Source organism: Dipodomys merriami, unplaced genomic scaffold (genome assembly GCF_024711535.1).
Source record: "Dipodomys merriami isolate MVZ:Mamm:240054 unplaced genomic scaffold, mDipMer1.0.p SCAF_63, whole genome shotgun sequence".
NCBI lineage: Eukaryota > Metazoa > Chordata > Mammalia > Rodentia > Heteromyidae > Dipodomys > Dipodomys merriami.
The window spans coordinates 4,809,256-4,827,432 of record NW_027206213.1 but is presented as its reverse complement, the minus strand read 5'-3'; the positions used below and the strand labels follow the sequence as shown (position 1 = coordinate 4,827,432).

The 18,177-nt window shown below is 41.2% G+C and overlaps 1 protein-coding gene across 1 annotated transcript in view; it reads right to left on the bottom strand.

Moving 5' to 3' along the window:
• The window catches only part of Sertad2 (SERTA domain containing 2), a 117,217-nt gene extending 106,349 nt beyond the window's left edge, over window positions 1–10,868 (bottom strand). The window contains exon 1 of the mRNA XM_070004525.1: window positions 10,733–10,868. The gene's annotated coding sequence lies outside the window, so the exon portion shown is untranslated. The remainder of the gene's footprint in view (window positions 1–10,732) is intronic.
• Window positions 10,869–18,177: the final 7,309 nt, after the last annotated feature.

Below are 18,177 nucleotides of genomic sequence, written 5' to 3'. Positions count from 1 at the left end.
CAGAGTCTGCAAGTATAAGGCCCTGGAGTTCAATTGTAAAAAAAAAAAAAAGGAAATTACAAATGTATTTTGCAGATAGCCCCAGTGGCTCATGCCTGTAATACTAGCTGCTCAGAAGCTGAGAGCTGAGGATCACAGTTCCAAAACAGCTGGAACAGAAAACTCCTGAGACTCCAATTAGCCAGAAAAAAAGCTGGAAGCTTAGCTGTGGTAGAGTATTAGACTTGAACAACAACAACAAAAAAAAGAGGACAACTCCCAAGCCCTGAATTCAAGCCCCAGTATCCCAGGACCAGCACACAAGCACACACACACACACACACACACACACACACACACACACACACACACACACACCAGCACGCAAGCACACACACACACACACACACACACACACACACACACACACACACACACACACACACACAGAGTGCTAGAGACATTGCTCAAATAGAGCAGCTGTATAGCAAGTGCAAAGTCCAGAGTTCAAACCCGAACTAAAATGCACCAATGCTGTATCCATGTAGTCTATTCTCAGGTCAGTTTCAGCTCACAAGAGGGTAGTGAATGCCACACCTGCAAAGATATCTGTTTCTTCTCCTTTTCCTCCTGATCCTGCTAAGCCACTGTAGTAGTTTGGACACCCCTAGGTACCCATGGCATAGAGAAGGCCTTCTAATCACTTTTGCTTAGATAATAAAGGATGGGTTCCTAAAAAAGCCTTCCAGAACTTCTAGAAGGCCAGTCTGCCTAACTGAGGATCTAGCATACAGTATTGACATAACCTGGACTCCTCTTTATGCTAAATTACATATTGCCAAGTAGGAAAGATTTCATTTCCATGTGGAAATCTTCTGTATCCAGCTAGACCACGAGCACCATTACGGGCAGCTGCCATGTCTTATTATCATCTTTCATACTCCCTAGCACTTAGAGCAGGCTTTAAATATTTATGAATAAAAATAAAATAATGATAATCATTACCTTATATGTTCTATGGAATAAATGTTACTTGCACTGCATAAAAACAGGATTATCTACTTGAATACTTGAGGTAAAAAAATGAACACTGAAGGTTTTATTTGTTTATATAGAAAAATGACACAAGTACAGCCACTGAAACAAAACAAAAATGAGTTCTTAACATACAGTAGACAAAACAAACTAAAGATTTTCTTGCTAATTGTGCAATATAATCAGATGACTACATTTCCATTGGGCAACTTTCAGGGTTACCTTTTTTTTTTTTTTTTCCAGGCTCTGTCACAAAGGAACAGGAGAAAACAACTTTGAGTGGGTAAAAAAATCCTAAGAGAAACTTCACACCATATCCACTGTAAAGTCTCCCCAGCTTAGTAAATGAGAAAGATTCATAATTTCTGGTGAAAACGACTGGTAACAGTATTGGGTTTTATTTTTTTAATATTTCAACTAAAATTCAAATAAAAATTGTCCATTTGGGTGGAATTTTGTTTTAGTACTTCGGATTTAGGATTTCCTTTACACAATATCAAAGGACATAAAATCCACATGAAGAATACTTAATTTTTCTGGTCACTACTGTACAATGTTTAGTTATGACTACTCCAAATACCAGATAACAGGCTGTTGTGCACACCAAAAGCTTGTTATCTCGTTTCCGCAAGGATGGTAGTGTTCATTTCTTTACTTTACAGCTACACCACAAGTGCCTGATGACACGAGCTGGCACATGGTCGGTGCTCAATAAATATTGCTTTAATCAACTCGCTGAGTGACCAAATGGAAGCCAAAATGGATACAGGTGTCTAGTAGATTAAGCTTTTTCCCTAAGGCACAGATACTATAAAGCACAATTTCTATTCTTAAAAATCTCTTATTTAATCAACTCTGAAATGCAGTTTATCTAATTTTCTATTTGAATTGTTGATAAATAAAAATAACAACAGACTGTTTCCTAAGTCAAAAGGAAGATTCATTTTATCTAATGCAATCTAAAAATCTGAACAATGTCAAGTAGTTTGAGAAACTCTTAAAGATTCTCTAAGAGTTCGTTTAAGAGTTTATTTAAGTCCTTAGGAAAAGTTTCAATATACAGGATATTTGTGTGTGTGTGTATGTGTGTTTGTGTTTATGTGTGTGTGTGTGTGTGTGTGTGTGTGTGTGTATGTGTGCGTGCGCACGTGCACATGCATGCCAGTCCTGCAGCTTGAACTCAAGACCTGGATGCTGTCCCTGAATTTTTATGCTCAAGACTAGTGCTCTATGGCTTGAGCAGCAGCTCCACTTCTGGCTTTTTGGTAGTTAATTTGAGGTAAGAGTCCCACAGACTTTTCTGCCAGGCTGGCTTCAGACTGCAGTCATCAGATATCAACCTCCTGAATATCTAGGATTACACTGGTACTCAACTCTCACAGGATTTTTTACATACATCTTGTTTGACAATGCATATTTGGAGTTGTAGGGTATGACTTGGTTGTAGAGCATTTGCCTAGGGTCCATGAGTTCCTGGGTTCAATTCACAGCATCACAAAGAAAGAAAGAAATATTCATTTCTTACTTTGATTTTCAGAGTAAAAAGACCCTTTTAAGTCAAAACAAAAATAAACTCAAGGGCTACATTTCATTTACACAGAAGCCTGGCAGACAATAAAGACGATACTACTTCACCAGAGACCATTAATCATCCTACAATGTGAGTCCTGGTAAACTTCACCATATGCATGGCTTGATGTTCTCTGGTTTTAAGGAGTTCAAAACAAAACAAATCTCAACCAAAGAACTGCTTCTCTCACTGCTGTGGCGTTCCCAGGCCAGCTACTCCACACACAATCAGGTGACTGTGGTCATCCAGAAGCAGTCTCCAAAGCTCACTAGGTTCCGGGCCTGAGCAAAACAAAGCTTGAATGTCTGAGGCCTTCCCAGGTAGTGTGGACAGGAAAAATTCTCTGGGATTTCTCCCCACCCTGCTCCCCCAATAGATTAATGGAACATCAATAACAAATATGGAACAGTTTTTCATTATATTACTTACACCAGTAACTAACTACAGCAGTAACTGATAAATATGTTCCAGTTTTTTTCTTGTTACCACCACTTCACAAAAGCTAAAACTTGATCTTAAATTTATAAAGTGGCTCACTGATAAAATGATTGAAAAGCTCATCTTTCAAGATAAGGCAAAGGATACTTTTCCATATAGGTTTTTCCATTAGTCTAATAAGGCAGACTGAAATTTTAAAAAAATCCTCCACTCTATACTATACTACAGAAGCAAATGCACACAGAGCCAAAGGGGAAAATACTACTTTGGTCAAGGACAAAAGAATCCCAATGATTCATGGGAAAGGCATACAACAAATAAGAAAAATGTCACATATAAGGAAAAGGTAAACTAACAGGGAAACATGAAAATTGAAAACAATGTTAAAGCAGAAGAGGGTTTGGGTCATTATTCGATATGTTAAAAGTAAATATTCATTGCTAAAGATTTACACACACCACCACATAGAACATCAATACAAAACTGAAATTCCAAAGGGGAGAAGAAAACGGACTATTCTGACTATTGTGTTTCAAATAGTTGGCTGTTGAACAATAAGAACTAAAGGGCAATATATTTTCAAATATGCATTAAGCTGGGAATTGGTGGCTCATGCCTGTAATCTGGGCTCTCAAGAGGCTGAGGTTTGAGGATGGAGATCTGAAGCTAGCCCATCAAGAAAAGTCCATGAAACTCTTATCATCAATTAACCAGCAAAAAGATGGAGGTAGATGTGTTGCTTGAGTGGAAAAAGCCAAGGAAGAACTCAAGGCCCTGAATTCAAGCCCTAGTACCAGTGCAAAAAAAGAAGTTGCTAACTTTTTACTTATTGTATTTTTTTGTTTTGGGCTATACTGGGATTTGAACTCAGGACCCTTTACTTACTAGGCTGTTAAGAAGGCAGGTATGACTCTTGCAAGGCTTTTGACTTTTAAATTTTAATGATTCTTATTTCATTTTTAGAGACAAGAAAAATGAATTCCTTAAAATATAGACTTTCTGTACATGCCTTCACTAGCCATCCTAAATGAAGAACTGGTATAAAGCAAATCTTCCAAGCACTATTTTCTGAAATGTGCGTATTTCACTGCACTCACTATACATGGAGTATAAAGAGGGTCCCATAGCCAAGTATTTCTTTTGAAATTTAAAAATAAACAACATGACTAATTTTCCCTTTGAATATATTTATCTATGCATGTATTTTTTTTTCAAAACAGGGTGTTACTATGTACCCAGGTTGACCTCAAACTTTTCATCTTCCTGCCTGAGCTTCTAGAGAGCTGAGATTACAGGTAGGGTCTGGCATGGTGGTGCACATCTATAACCCCTGAACTTGAGAGGCTAAAGCAAGAGAAAGGTCTGAGGCCAGCTGGGGCAACGTCTTGAGACTCTACCTGAAAAATAACTAAAGTCAAAGAGATTTGAGGCCTGGCTTAAGTGGTAAAGCACCTGCGTATAAAACATGAGTCCATACATTTAAACCCCAGTATTGTCAAAAAGTAAAATCTGATTCATTCTAACGGAACCTGATTAAGCCTCAATGTTTTTTATTGTAACACAAATACAAGTTTTGCAAACTTTAATGTAATAAAATGTACTATTCCCCAGATATCAAGTTTGTTCTTAACTCATTAACATTGGCTATAACCTACAATGTACAGAAAAGTAGTGTCAACATTTAAAGCTCCATTCAACTAAATCAAAGTTCTTTGTTTGCTTGTTTTTTTTAAGGTACTTTGGAGAGTTGAGGACCAGCTAAGTGGTAAAGCCCTTGCCTGTTTGGGAAGACCATTCGATATTTTTGTGAACATATCAATAAAAAAATCTCTTTCAAAATTTAAAAATGCCCTGGGTTAAGACAAATTCTTCCAAAGAACAGGACAAAAAAAAAAACCCACTTCTAAATGTTAATGTTTATTTTGTCCTTATTTGGCCTTTGTCATTTTCAGATGGTTTTGCAGAGCCCCTGCATTTTACTCAACAACTTCTAAAGAGTGAAAGGTGGATAACAGCCTTCCCTCTTCCCACCAGGAAGAGAACAGTAGTGAGGGTTAAGTGGAATGTCTGACGACAGGTGCCAATCAGCAGTATCACCAAACACAGACCTCAATGGGCCTAATCCTATGCTAATGTAATGAAATAATGCATATATTATTTTTCTCTCTTTTTATCACTGAGCAGATCCATTCTTCTAATGTTAAAAGATAAGCATAGTAGCCAGGCACTGATGGCCCATACCTATAATCCTAACTACTCAGGAAGCTAAGATCTGGGAATCACAGTTTGAAGCCAGCCAAGGCAGGAAAAGTCCTTGAGACTCTTATCTCCAATTAACCAAAAAAAAAAAAAAAAAAAAAGCTGAAAGTGGAGCGGTGGCTAAAGTGGTAGAATACTATCTTTGAGCAAAAAAAGCTCAGGGACAGTGTCCAAGCCTCTCAAGAGTTCAAGCCCCAGGAACGGCAAAAAAAGAGAGAGAGAGAGAGAGAGATAAATAAGCATAGAAATCACAATGCCTAATGTTTACGTCTACTCCTGTTTTCTCTTCTTTCCAAGTCATTCTTCACAAGTCTTGTATTTTTAAAAGTTGGAAACATGAGAGATAAAGTAACATGCCACAACATGTAATTGCAGCTCCTTGGAAGGCTGACATAGAAGGATCATTTGAACCTAGCACTTCAAGGCCCCAGGGGGGCAACAGCAGGATTCCTTCTTAAAAAAAAAAAAAAAAAGAAAGAAAGAAAAAGGGGGCTGGGAAGATGGCTCAGTGGTAGAGCGCTTGCCTTGCATGCATGAGGCCCTGGGTTCGATTCCTCAGCACCACATAAGCAAAAAGAAAAAGCCGGAAGTGGTGCTGTGGCTCAAGTGGTAGAGCACTAGCATTGAGCTGAAGAGCTGAGGGACAGTGCCCAGGCCCAGAGTTCATGTCCGGACCCAAAAAAAAAAAAAAAAAAAAGGCAACATTGCACATGTCCATAAAACATCTTCACAAAACATCTTCACACACACAAAAAAGCTAAAACAGCTGAGTGCCGGTGGCTCATGCCTGTAAGCCTAGCTACTCAGGAGGCTGAGATCTGGGGATCACGGATCAACGCTAGCCCGGGCAGCAAATCCGTGAGACTCTTATCTCCAATAAACCACTAGAAAACCAAAGTTTTGCTGTGGCTCAAGCAGTAAGAGTGCTTGCCTTGAGCTTAAGAGCACAGGAACAGTGCCCAAGCCCAGGGTGCAAGCCCCACAACCGACAAAAAAAAAAAAAAAACTAAAACTAAAATACAAACAAGAGATATGAGTTATGCTAAAATGTGTCAAGTGAAAAATATGAGTCCTTTCATTTTGCAGACCAGACACGTAAGTGTTCTAAGTGCCTATAAATTCTTTTGTTAAAGTTTTCTCTTACATTAACTGTTTTTATGAACAGCCAGGAGTGGTAGTGCATGCCCATAATGCCAAGCACTCTCAAGCCAAAGCAGAAGGATCACAATTCCAGCCAAGCTTGAGCTATGTAGCAGAATCCTATCTCAAAAACAAAACAAAAAAAGAGGTAAGTTTTCTTTTTTTCTTTTTTTTGGGGGGGCAGAGGGATCTGGTCGTGGGGCCTGAACTCTGGGCCTGGGCACTGTCCCTCAGCTCTTCAGCTCAAGGCTAGCGCTCTACCACTTGAGCCACAGCACCACTTCCGGCTTTTTTTCTTTTTTCTTTATGTGGTACTGAGAAATCGAACCCAGGGCCTCAGGCATGCAAGGCAAGCGCTCTACCATTGAGTCACCTTCCCAGCCCTGAGGTAAGTTTTCTTAAAACTGATTTTAGCCAATAAAAAGAATGTAATATAATGTGTTCAATTAACATAATTTGGTTAAGAGATTCTATACAGAAAAATGATCCACATGATAATAGATATCTCATATACTTAAAAAGTTGTAACAATGTTATGGAACATGGTAAGACTTCTGAGTAGATTAGTATTCAGACTTTCTTATTGAGACTCCTTCTTTTATTAAAGATAGTTCTTGCATTTTATAACTTTGGAGGGCATAGTAATTAAACTGGATTTTATTGACAAGTAAAATAGAATGGTTCTATAAATGAAGCAAGTAGTAGACTCCATCAATTTTGCTTGTTTAAAACTATTTTTTCCAGCCGGGCGCTGGTGGCTCACGCCTGTAATCCTAGCTACTCAGGAGGCTGAGATCTGAGGATCGCGGTTCAAAGCCAGCCCGGGCAGGAGAGACCGTGAGACTCCTATCTCCAATAAACCACCAGAAAACCGGAGTGGTGCTGTAGCTCAAATGGTAGAGCGCTCGCCTTGAGCTGAAGAGCTGAGGGACAGCTCCCATGCCCAGAGTTCAAGCCCCACGACCGACAAAAAAACAAACAAAAAAAACTATTTTTTCCTAATTGTGTAATACCTAGTGTGTGGTTTAAAGTTTAAGTGTCTTATTTTCAAATTAAATATACCTCCTTTATGATTCCTACCACACTATTTACTGCAGATATTTCAATAGGTAATTATTATTAAGGCTATTCAAGAGAAAGAGTTTTACTCTTGAATAAAAAGAGATATAAAGCTTTCATCCTTATAGAAATGACGCCATTTTATTTTACATTGCTAAGGTTGATGGATTCTCCTTTAATTAATTCAGAAGCAAGGAATAACACATTCATTCATAAGCTAATTTGTCTACTTCACATTAATTAAGGACAGAAGTTTAGGAGTCAGACAGTCTTATGATTAAAAAATGGACAAGTCAGGTAATAAAGGAAGATATTACCTTTTCAATTTAATCTTCAAAGTGAAACAGTGTTTCTTAACAAAACTATATTATATTGTTACTACAATACTTAGTTATATAATATTCTTTAGCTACAAATAAGTGAGATTTCAATTCAATTATATAAATACCAGTATTCTCTACAATATCATTCATCACATTCATTCCAGTACATATGAACAGCTTGTGTATAACATTGTACAATTAATTCCACAAGTACTAATTAATCTTCTTTACATTCTAGGCCCTTTACTAAGGCACCTGATAATGCCTGATTGAAGCATCATTGTTACCCTCAAAGAGCTTTCTGCTTAGTAGAGGAGAAACCCACAGATACAACTTATAATATGTATTATAACTATAATGGAGGCATGTTCATTCTATTATCCAAGTTTTAATGAAAGAGCAGTAAACTTAGCTCATCCAATAGCTCATCCAATAACAGAACTCAATTCTGTTCATCCAATAATTCAAATTTTTTCTTCTTCTCCTTTTTTAGACAAGGTCTTACTACTATGTAGCCCAGGCTGGCTTCAAATTTTCAACCTCCTGAGCACACTACAATGCCCTGCTTACTAACTAAATTTCTTAAAATTTCATATAAACTCTAGCTCACATATCATACATGTTGAGAAATAACTGCTAATTTATTAACAGCAATGATTACGCCTTTATAAAAATGTGCTTCTAAAAAAAAAGTAGTCATCCATTTTTCAAGGTATACAAATGACCCAAAGAGAGCAATTTGGAAAGCAGTATCAAACACTATACAAAATCTTTATGAAGTCACTATCCTCACGTTAACCCTATGAAATATTATTCCCTTTGACAGATGAGGGATTGAAAGGCACCTGGTCCAAGGTCAGAGATGGCAACAGGAAATATCAAGATTTGAACCTATAGAAACCTATAGAATTTGATTCTAGAGGTCAGATTTTTGTTGTTGTTGTTATTTAGTTATTGTAGTTTGAGGACAATATCTCACTATATTGTTCAGGCTGATATGGAAGTGCTGGGCTCCAGCAATTAGCGAGGCTACCAGCTAACTTCAGAGGGCATAGTGATTAAACTAGGTTTTAGGAATCAGATTCTTACCTATTCCACTGGACACCGGCTCTGCCCATGTTGAGGATGGAGTGCTAACACTCAGTGCTCCTTGACAAGCACTTTCACTAATCCTTGCAACAACCCTGTGAAGACAAACCTTCCTTCCCATTTACCTTGCCAATCAGCACTGGGCAAACTAGAAACCTACCCAAGGTCCCAGAGCCAGTGAGGGATGGTGACAAGATTCAAATTCAGGCAAGATGGCTCCCCTGTGCTATGAAGCCTTTCAAAGACTTAGTCTCACCCTCGTGAAAAATGTCACATGGTGAACTATCTTAATCAATTCAAAAAGGGCTTTGTCTAAGTCTTCCAGATACACACTGAAAGTTCTAGGGGCACTCTACAAGACAGCACTTACATGTAAGTCACTTTTCAACTTTGCCACTTCGAACTGATCATAAACACATTTCTGCTCTTTAAAAAGAAGTCTCTCTGAAGGAACTTGGCAGATTTGAGTACAGGAACAGCCTATTCTTTAAAATTAAATTTAGTAACAACTTATTCTAGTTAGTCTGAAAGAGAAGCAGAGAATAAACTACTAAGAGGTCTTTCCTGTCCTTTAATATTTCAAAACATGTTTGGTTTGGCCTAATTTGAATCTTGTGGACAACTAGCCCAGGACTTGATTCAAAAAGAGTAAGAGCAATTTAAAACAGCTGCGTCCTAAACAGCGGCCCTCAAAAGCTAATTCAGAGTAACCATCTCTTATAATTCTTACTTTTCTCTCAGACTACTAAAGATACAGAAGATAAGCCTTTCAGAAAGCAAAGAGGCAGCAGGGACTGTGTACTTTTGAGCCATAGACCACCACCAAAGTAAAAAAATGTACAAAATTCTGTAGGATGACCTATCCAAAGAGTCGATTTCAACAAAAGCTCATTATCAAAAGAAACATAATCCACAGCCAGGCACTGGTAGCTCCTGCCTGTAAATCCTAGCTGCTCAAGAGGTAGGTTCGAAAGCAACCAGGGTAGGAAAGTCTGTGAGGCTCTTTATCTCCAATTAACTTCCACATAGGTGGAAATGGAACTGTGCCTCAAGTAGTAGAGTGCTAGCCTTGAGCAAAAAACATAAGGGAGAGCCATAGGCCCTGAGTTCAAGCCCCAGTACCAGCACAGAAAACAAACAACAAGAAGAAACATAATCCCTATTTCTCTTCTGTCCCTAACATACTCCGCTCTGTTGTCAAAATTACAAAATCCTGTGTTGTAATGCCTGCCTGAAACCCAGTGAAGTGTCAACCTGAATTTCCATCTTACCTTGCTTTCCTCCAACAGCTTCAAAGACTTCATAACCTTTAATACGGAATTCAACTGATTTTTTTTTTAAAAAGCAGCTATAGAATTATTTTAAAAATAAAAGCACGGAGTGACGCCACTAGGCAACCAGTCTTCTCTTCCTCTATCACCATGCATTCAAATTAAAAATACCTTTGATTAAATAAAAGTTAACTTCGATGTAGACGCAAACGTACCCATTAGTCATTTTACACTTTTGGCCGGCCACACCGTCTATCAGATCACATCGCTGAGTATTAGAGCACACCAGGCAGGCAAGAGACAGAAAGCATGCCATGGCCAATTATTTTTATGAGCGGTACCATGCCCCCACGGTGGAGGGCTGGCTGCACCTAGAAATACGGCGGGGCTGGTGGTGACTAAGGGCGGGGAGGGGGGCGCCCGGGAGGGGGGGCGCCCCCTCTAATCCACACCGGACCACTGCCTCCAACCCATCGCCTGGTCCCTGCCCTCCCCCAAAGTGGACTGCCTACCACATTTTTTCAGACGCCCTCCCCCCCTCCAAAGTGTGGGGGGGGGGCCGTACTCACCCTTCTATGAAGAAGTAGGCACCTGGTCCAGCTCCGAGACGGCTCGGGGTGGCAGCAGGGGAGGGGACACGTCTGGGCTGTGGGCGGGGGTGTCGGTGCGTCACTCGGGTGCAGGACGGTGACTTGGATGGGTGGGCGTGGAGAGGAGCAGGGAAACCGAGTCACGACCGAAGAGGGAGGTAGAAAGACGAACAGGATGGGGGGAGGGAGCTCCCTTAACCAAGCCCACCGGTCCCGACGACCCCGGCCCCGTGAGGGGACTGAGAATCGGGGTGGGGAGGAAGAATGGACTGTCAACCAAGGTCTAGCCGGCGAGCGAGCGAGCGAGCGAGGACCAGACTTTAAAGGGGCGAAAGTGAGCGAGGGCGGGAGGGGCGCCGGCGGGAGGCGGCTCCGGGTCTATCCCATGCCTCCGCGGCCCCCGAGAGGCGGAGGCGGCGGGCCGAGGGGAAGTTGCCGCGGCTCCCGAGGAGAAGGCGGCGAGGGAGGAGGACGTTGCACCCTAACAAGTACAGACTGACAGCCATGGATCAGAGGGGCGCTGCGAGCAGGGGCGGCCGCGGCGGGGCGAGCGGCAGCACCGCCTGCTCGGCTCGCTCAAGACATTTAATTGGATTGATGGGTTGTGCAGTGACTCACAGACTTTACAGAGTCGTACGGCAGTCCCCGCCCAGCTGGACCGGGGAGATGCGGCGGGGACCCGCAGGCGAGCGGGCGGGGCAAGGGGCCGAGGGAGAACCAGAAGGGGAGGAGGCGACCGGGAGAGCCAGGCGTTGAGGGGGCGGGATGCGGAGCAGAGCCATCCAATGAAGAGGCTCGCCGCTCCAACGGACGTGAGTCTTCTCCAATAGCGACGTGGCTCGCTAGGCGGCTGGCTTCGCCCCTGGCCCAATGAGTCTTCTAAGGACACTGCCGCGAACCAGGTGGGGGGAAGTGGAGTGGGGGGTGGGGAGAGGTGGGTGGACGTTGAAGGGTGGAGGGAAAGACAAGCGGCTGGAGACCGGCGGAGTCACTCTGCCCGCCCCAACTGCGCCTTCTGCCAATCCAAGCGCGGAGCGGGAGTGATTGACGCAGGCATGTGACCAGTGAGGAGGAGAAAGTGGCTAGCCCGAGGGAAGGAGCGGGCGGGTCCACGCGGTCCCGCCCTCCCTCCCTCCCTCCCTACTCCTCTGCGCGGTCCTCCCGCCCGCCTGGCTCGGGTCAGTCACGCAAATAGCAGTGTGAGGGCTGGTGGGGAGGGGCGGGGTGCTGCTGGCTGCGTGACAGCGATAGGGACTGGCTGTGCTGCCGGCTCCACGCCCGCGGGAGGAGGTGGCGGCCGAGGATGGCCCCCGCGCAGCCTCCTGCCGGGCGCTGCCTGGGAAGCCCCTGCAGCCAGACCCCAGCCCTGGGGGTTGCCCAGGCGTGGGGGGTGAATCAGACCCAAACTTGGCCCCGAGTCCACCCAGTGCTTACTCCTGAAGACAGTCCCGGGTGAGGTCCGGCGGATGAAGCAGCCCGAAACTGCCCGAGAGACCCAGGGCTTGACCACTGCCCCTGCTCCCAGGCTTTGCCTGTTTCGTGGGCGACTCGGACTAGCGTGTGGGCCGGTTGAAACGGCTCCTGGACACGAACGCCGGCTTTACTGGGAGTTTCAGGGGGCGAGGGGGTGGGCGGCACTTCTCAGCAAGCGGCAGCGAAGCTGTATGGGCTGTGCCCTTTGAGTGCGCATATATATATATATATATATATATATAATATGTATATATATACATGTTCATATTCCACACCAAACGTCCCACCCGCCTTTCTCCTACTTCCTCACCTTGAACCCCGAAGGCAGTCCTGGCCCATGGCAGGGCGCACCCACTGAATATCCTCTCTGCCGATTCCCAAGAGGGACGGCGTTTCTCAAGAGGTTGGCCACTATCCAGGAACCATTTCACACACTCTTAACTCTTTACATGCACTTGAACTTGGAAGTCATGATTATTCCCCTACTGGTGATGAATAGAGATTTCCCCCCTCCCCTGCAAACCAAACACTAGCAGCAATGTACCTTCTTCCCCACGAAGTGCATTCTTGAAGCTTAAAACAATCGAGCCCTGCCAAGAAACCAACGAAAGACAAATCAGACATTGCATTCCTGTTCAGGTCTACTTTGAACACACAATATCTATTTTCCACATGTGTGTCAACTAAAGAGGCAGAAGATTTTATTTAGGGTCTTGAAGTGAGATAGGTAGATAGAGAGAGAGGAGAGAGAGAGAGAGAGAGAGAGAGAGAGAGAGAGAGAGAGAGAGAGAGAGAGAGAGAGAGAGAGAGATGACAGACAGATAGATATAACTGAATCCTACAGTGCTCTAGAATTGAGATATTAAGTGAAGACCATTTCCTCTAGCCATATTGACTTTCCTTGATTATTGTCACTTTATGATACAGATCCTTCCCCTAAGCTTAGTTGTAACATAAGCCTGTCACCTCTCACCTCTTCGACTTCTGATTTTAGCCCTATTCTATGATTTCTTCCTGTAGTTCTGGAATTCACTCATAAAAATGATCTGTGCCACGACCTTCCTGTAGCACACATCTTGTGAACGTGTGGGTGTTTCCATGTATTGAAACTCCTTTGGAAGTCTGCAGGGCAAAGAAATTAGTGCACCCTGCCCCCGAGGTGTGATGCGCCACACAACAGTGTTCCCTTAGCCAGATCACTCTATGGTAAGCTGCATAAACTAGTGGGGGAAAATGCTCCATGCCTAATGTGGGTTACAGCACTACACTGAAGAATTACTAATGATACATTTTAGGAAACCTTTTGCTTATTTCCTCTGCTGAGTTTATGGATAGGTGAATATAGCTGGTTATTGTTCTATATGCTGTGATGAAACTAATAATGTAGAAGCTTCTGAGTGTAGCTATACACAAGAATCGATCAGAGGATCTCCAAATACCCAGGCTTAGCATCTTGTGGCAGAAATGGCCCCATTGTCCTTTGTTATTGGCATGTTTCCAGTCCCCACCAAGTGTTACTTTCTAATTCTGCTCTCTCTATTCTAGGATTCTTAAAGTATTATGTAAGGCCCACCCAGAGTCCTGGGTCTGCTCTGGGGCCTATTGAGTCATTATCTCTTTAGGTCATCCCTGGACGTCCACTTTTTAAAAGTTAGTAGCACAAGTTGTAAAAGAGCTTCATTGTGATACTTACAACATGCATATGACATATTTTGATCAAATTCACCATCACTTGGTTTTTGGTTTTGTTTTTATTTTTGGTGCCAGTCCTGGGGCTTGAATACAGGTCCTGAGCATTCTCCCTGAGCTTTTGTGCTCAGGGATAGTGCTGTACCACTTGAACTACAACTTCATTTCTGGCTTTTTAGTGATTAATTGGACATAAGAGTCTAATGGACTTTGCTGCCTGAGCTGGCTTTGAATGATAATCGTTAGATTTCTCTGTCACTCTTTCTTAACCCTTCCTTCTCAGAACATCTACTTTTTAAGCAAATACTCCACATCACTTAAATAAATATTAAAATTTAGAACATAAGAATAATATAAATAAGTACTTTGAGAACCCTTGTTTTTTTTCTTTCTTCCTCTTCTTTTCCTTTCAGAGGTCTCTTTTCTCTTTCCTATAGGCTTTTTATTTTTCATGCTTGTGATCACTTCTGTCCCTTATACACAGGCCTTGGGTATAGGGTAAGTCCTAAAAAAAAAAAAAAAGAGAATGAAGCTGGCAAACTGTATTTCATAAATGACACAGGGAAAGCAAGATGTATTGGTGTGTACCTATAATTCCAGCTGAGGCAAGAGTTGTAAGTTTGAGGTTAGCATGGGATACACAGAGAAACTCTGTGTCCAAAAACATACGTATATCTATTCATAGTACATAATCCATACATACATAATAAATAACATGGATATATCTTATAACTACAACACTAAAAAGTATGAGAATATCAAATAATATATAAGCCTAAAAATCACTACATTAAGCTTGTATATGAGTCTATGATATATGTGTGAGCTTACTAGTTTATGACTTCAAAGTTCACAGATGTAGATTTTTTCCAACATGGAATCTACTTTACAAAATGCAAATTTCAAAATACAAATAGTATCCTTATATTGTTAGTGTTGTTTTTCTTCCAAACACTGGAGACTAGTGATATGCTAAGACTGGTGGTTATTCTCACAATATAGTTGAGAGGCTCAAAAATATAGACAGGTAACATTTATATAGGACCTTGAGGAAAAGTCTAGGAAGCCTTTACATGTGTTTGCTAGCGATAAGCAGAATTTGATTCATGTTTATCTAATTTTCGCTTTGCTTTTCAATACTTTCTAATCTGTTGTGGTTACAAATCCTATGTGTAATTATTTTAAATGGAAAAAAATCCAAACAGCATGTGATAAAAGATTTCCTTTTTACTGTTATCTAGACATTTGTTAAGGTGGTAGATCTCAATTAGATTTTATTCTCCCATGTATTACCCACATGGACCAGGAAGCAAAAGCAAATTATTTATCACAGATAAAGGATTCATCCCAGACCTCTCAGGATTCCTATATATAAATATTGAGCAAACATGACCTCACAATCCAAATTACAAAAGAAATGAAGAAAAAAGCCATGTGAGAAAGAGGAAGCATAGGAAGAAACACACACACACACACACACACACACACACACACACACACACAGACACACACACACAGACAACACACACAGACACACACACAGACACACAGACACACACACACACACACACACACACACACACACACACACACACACCCCAGAATGAGATTATGAATCTGAAAGAAGACAGTTGGAGAAAATAGGCCATTCTCACCTATGAGCATAATGGCCAAATTTATATATATATATATATATAAGCTAACTCAATCCAAGATGCTCCTTCACTGAACTAGGAAAAATCTTGAAATTCACTTTCAGGCCTTTAGAATGTATCTGTAGAGTCACTTTCTACAGTTTGGATTTTGAATAGCTATCAAAGATCCACACATTGGAAGCCTGTAGTGCTATTGGAAGTTGGTAGACTAAGAGGTGGGGCCTAGTGGAAGGAAGTCACTGAGCATGGGCCCTAAAGAGACTATTTGAACCCTTCTTCACTCTTTCATTTTCTGGCTGCTACGAAGTGGACATCTTTGCTCTTACCACATGTTCCTGCCATGACATACAACCTTACCACAGGCCCCAAAACAATCAGACAATCAAAGATGACCTGAAACCTCTGAAACCATGATCAAAATTAGCCTTTACTGCTTACAAGGGGACTACTTCAGATACTTTGTCACAGTAATAGAAAGCTGACAAACATATCCTTCTATTTAGTTATCTCATGAAAACATAATACATTAAGTAGATAGACTCTACATTCAAATATGTTTTAACATCACAAACCCATCAATGTCATTTATCTCAAAAAACTAAGAGGACATATTGAGAAAGTACATCACTTATTAATGATATTTTTCAGAAAATTAAGCAAAAGAAATTATAAAGGAAGAAAATATATAGAAAGGGATATTAACATGTAACATATTCCACTGAAGTTTATGTACTATTAAGGGTCCTGGCTTCCAAAATTAAAATTTTTTAAGGAGGACAAAAATTAAATGGCAGAAGCAAAAAAAGGAAGCAAAACTGGGAAGATCTGTATTAATTTGATCAATCATAGGGAAAAGCCAAATGGAAAGAGAAAGCTCTCAGAAAGCAAAGGGACAGAGATGTTGTTCTCCCCTTTTTCCATAGTACAAGGGCACATGGCCAAGCAGAATAAAAACATTTACCAGCATCCCTTGTGGCTAAGTATTGCTTATGTTCCAGGCAATGGATTGTAAACAGGGTAGTACATACATTCTTAAAGAGAGAAGGTGTGCCTTCATCCTCTTTCCTTCCATCTGGAAAGGGAACATAATGATTGGTGGTTTAGCAATCATTTTAGACCATGAGCTGAACCAGGCTTTAGAAGCCACACATGGCAAAGCACCAAGATAGAAAAAACCTGCTATAACAATATTGGCTAATCGCTGCAAATTTCTGGAATAAACCTTTATTTCAAGACAGATGGCGGTGGCTCATGCCTGTAATCCTAGCTACTCAGAAGGCTGCGTTGTGAGGATCCAGGGTTGAAGACAGCCTGGACAGGAAAGTATATGAGACTCATATTTCCAATGTACTACCAAAAAGCCCAAAGTGGAGCTGTGGCTCAATAGTATAGCACTAGCTTTGAGCAAAAAAAGCTTAGGGACAGTGCCCAGACCTGAGTTCAAGCCCCAGGAGCAGCACACACACACACACCTGTATTTCATCATAACACTTTTCATTTGTATATTTGCTACTTCTAACCAAACCTACTGCTGATGCAGCAATATACCCTAATACAGTATCAATTCATGAAAGCCGGAAGTATTCTTACATCTTTGTACTAACAACCTTAAAATAAGATAGTACTTACAAGTGCAAATAATCTACCGTCTTCCCGGAATTAACTTGAAAATGCACAAAATCTTCTTGGAAAAAAATTTAACTCAATTAAAGGACTTCAAAATAAACTGAAATAGAGATATATCTAATTTTATGGATGGAATGATGTAACAGGAATAATGTAACATCAATAAGATATTAATGATCTCTAAATGTATTCATAAACACAATGAGAATTAGGAAATTTTACTTATTCTTAAAAATATATGCAGAAGAATAAATCCTATTATATCCTGGCCATTTTTTTAGTTTAAGACAGGGTCATGACACATATATGAAGCTGGCCTCAGTCTCCTGAGTCCTAAGATTATAGTCATGTGACACCACAGCCAGCTAACTTGGTCATTTTTGGAAAAGAAAAGCAGAGAAAGGAAATTTTCCCTCACAGATGTTACGGCACATTATAAGATATAGAAAAAGACATCTAGAACCATGGGGCAGAAACAACTCATTAACCTCTCAGAACTTGATATGTGATCATGGTGACAGCATAACCCCATGAAGAGAGAATATTGACACAGTCAACTGTTGCTTGCTATAATAATAATAATAATAATATCAAACAAATAACCATTGGGCATGACTAGCTCACACCTCTAATCCTGGCTACTGAGGAGTCTGACACCTGAGGATCAAGGTTCATAACCAACCTGGGTGGGAAAGTCCATGAGATTCTTATCTGCAATTAACTGAAAATCTCCAAAAAAGCTGAAAGTGGAGCTGTGGCTCAAGTGGTAGAGTGTTAGCCTTTAGCAGATCTGAGTTCAAGCACCAGAACCAGCATAATAAATAACCCTCAAATATCAGGGGCTGATGGCAGTCATTTATTTTTCTTTCCCATGAACTGAGATTTGGCTGATATCAACAGCATCTATCAAAACTTGCTAAGGTCTAAAGGATGCAGGCCAGGTTCAAGCTTTGTCCAATCATCTCATTCTGGAATTAAAGA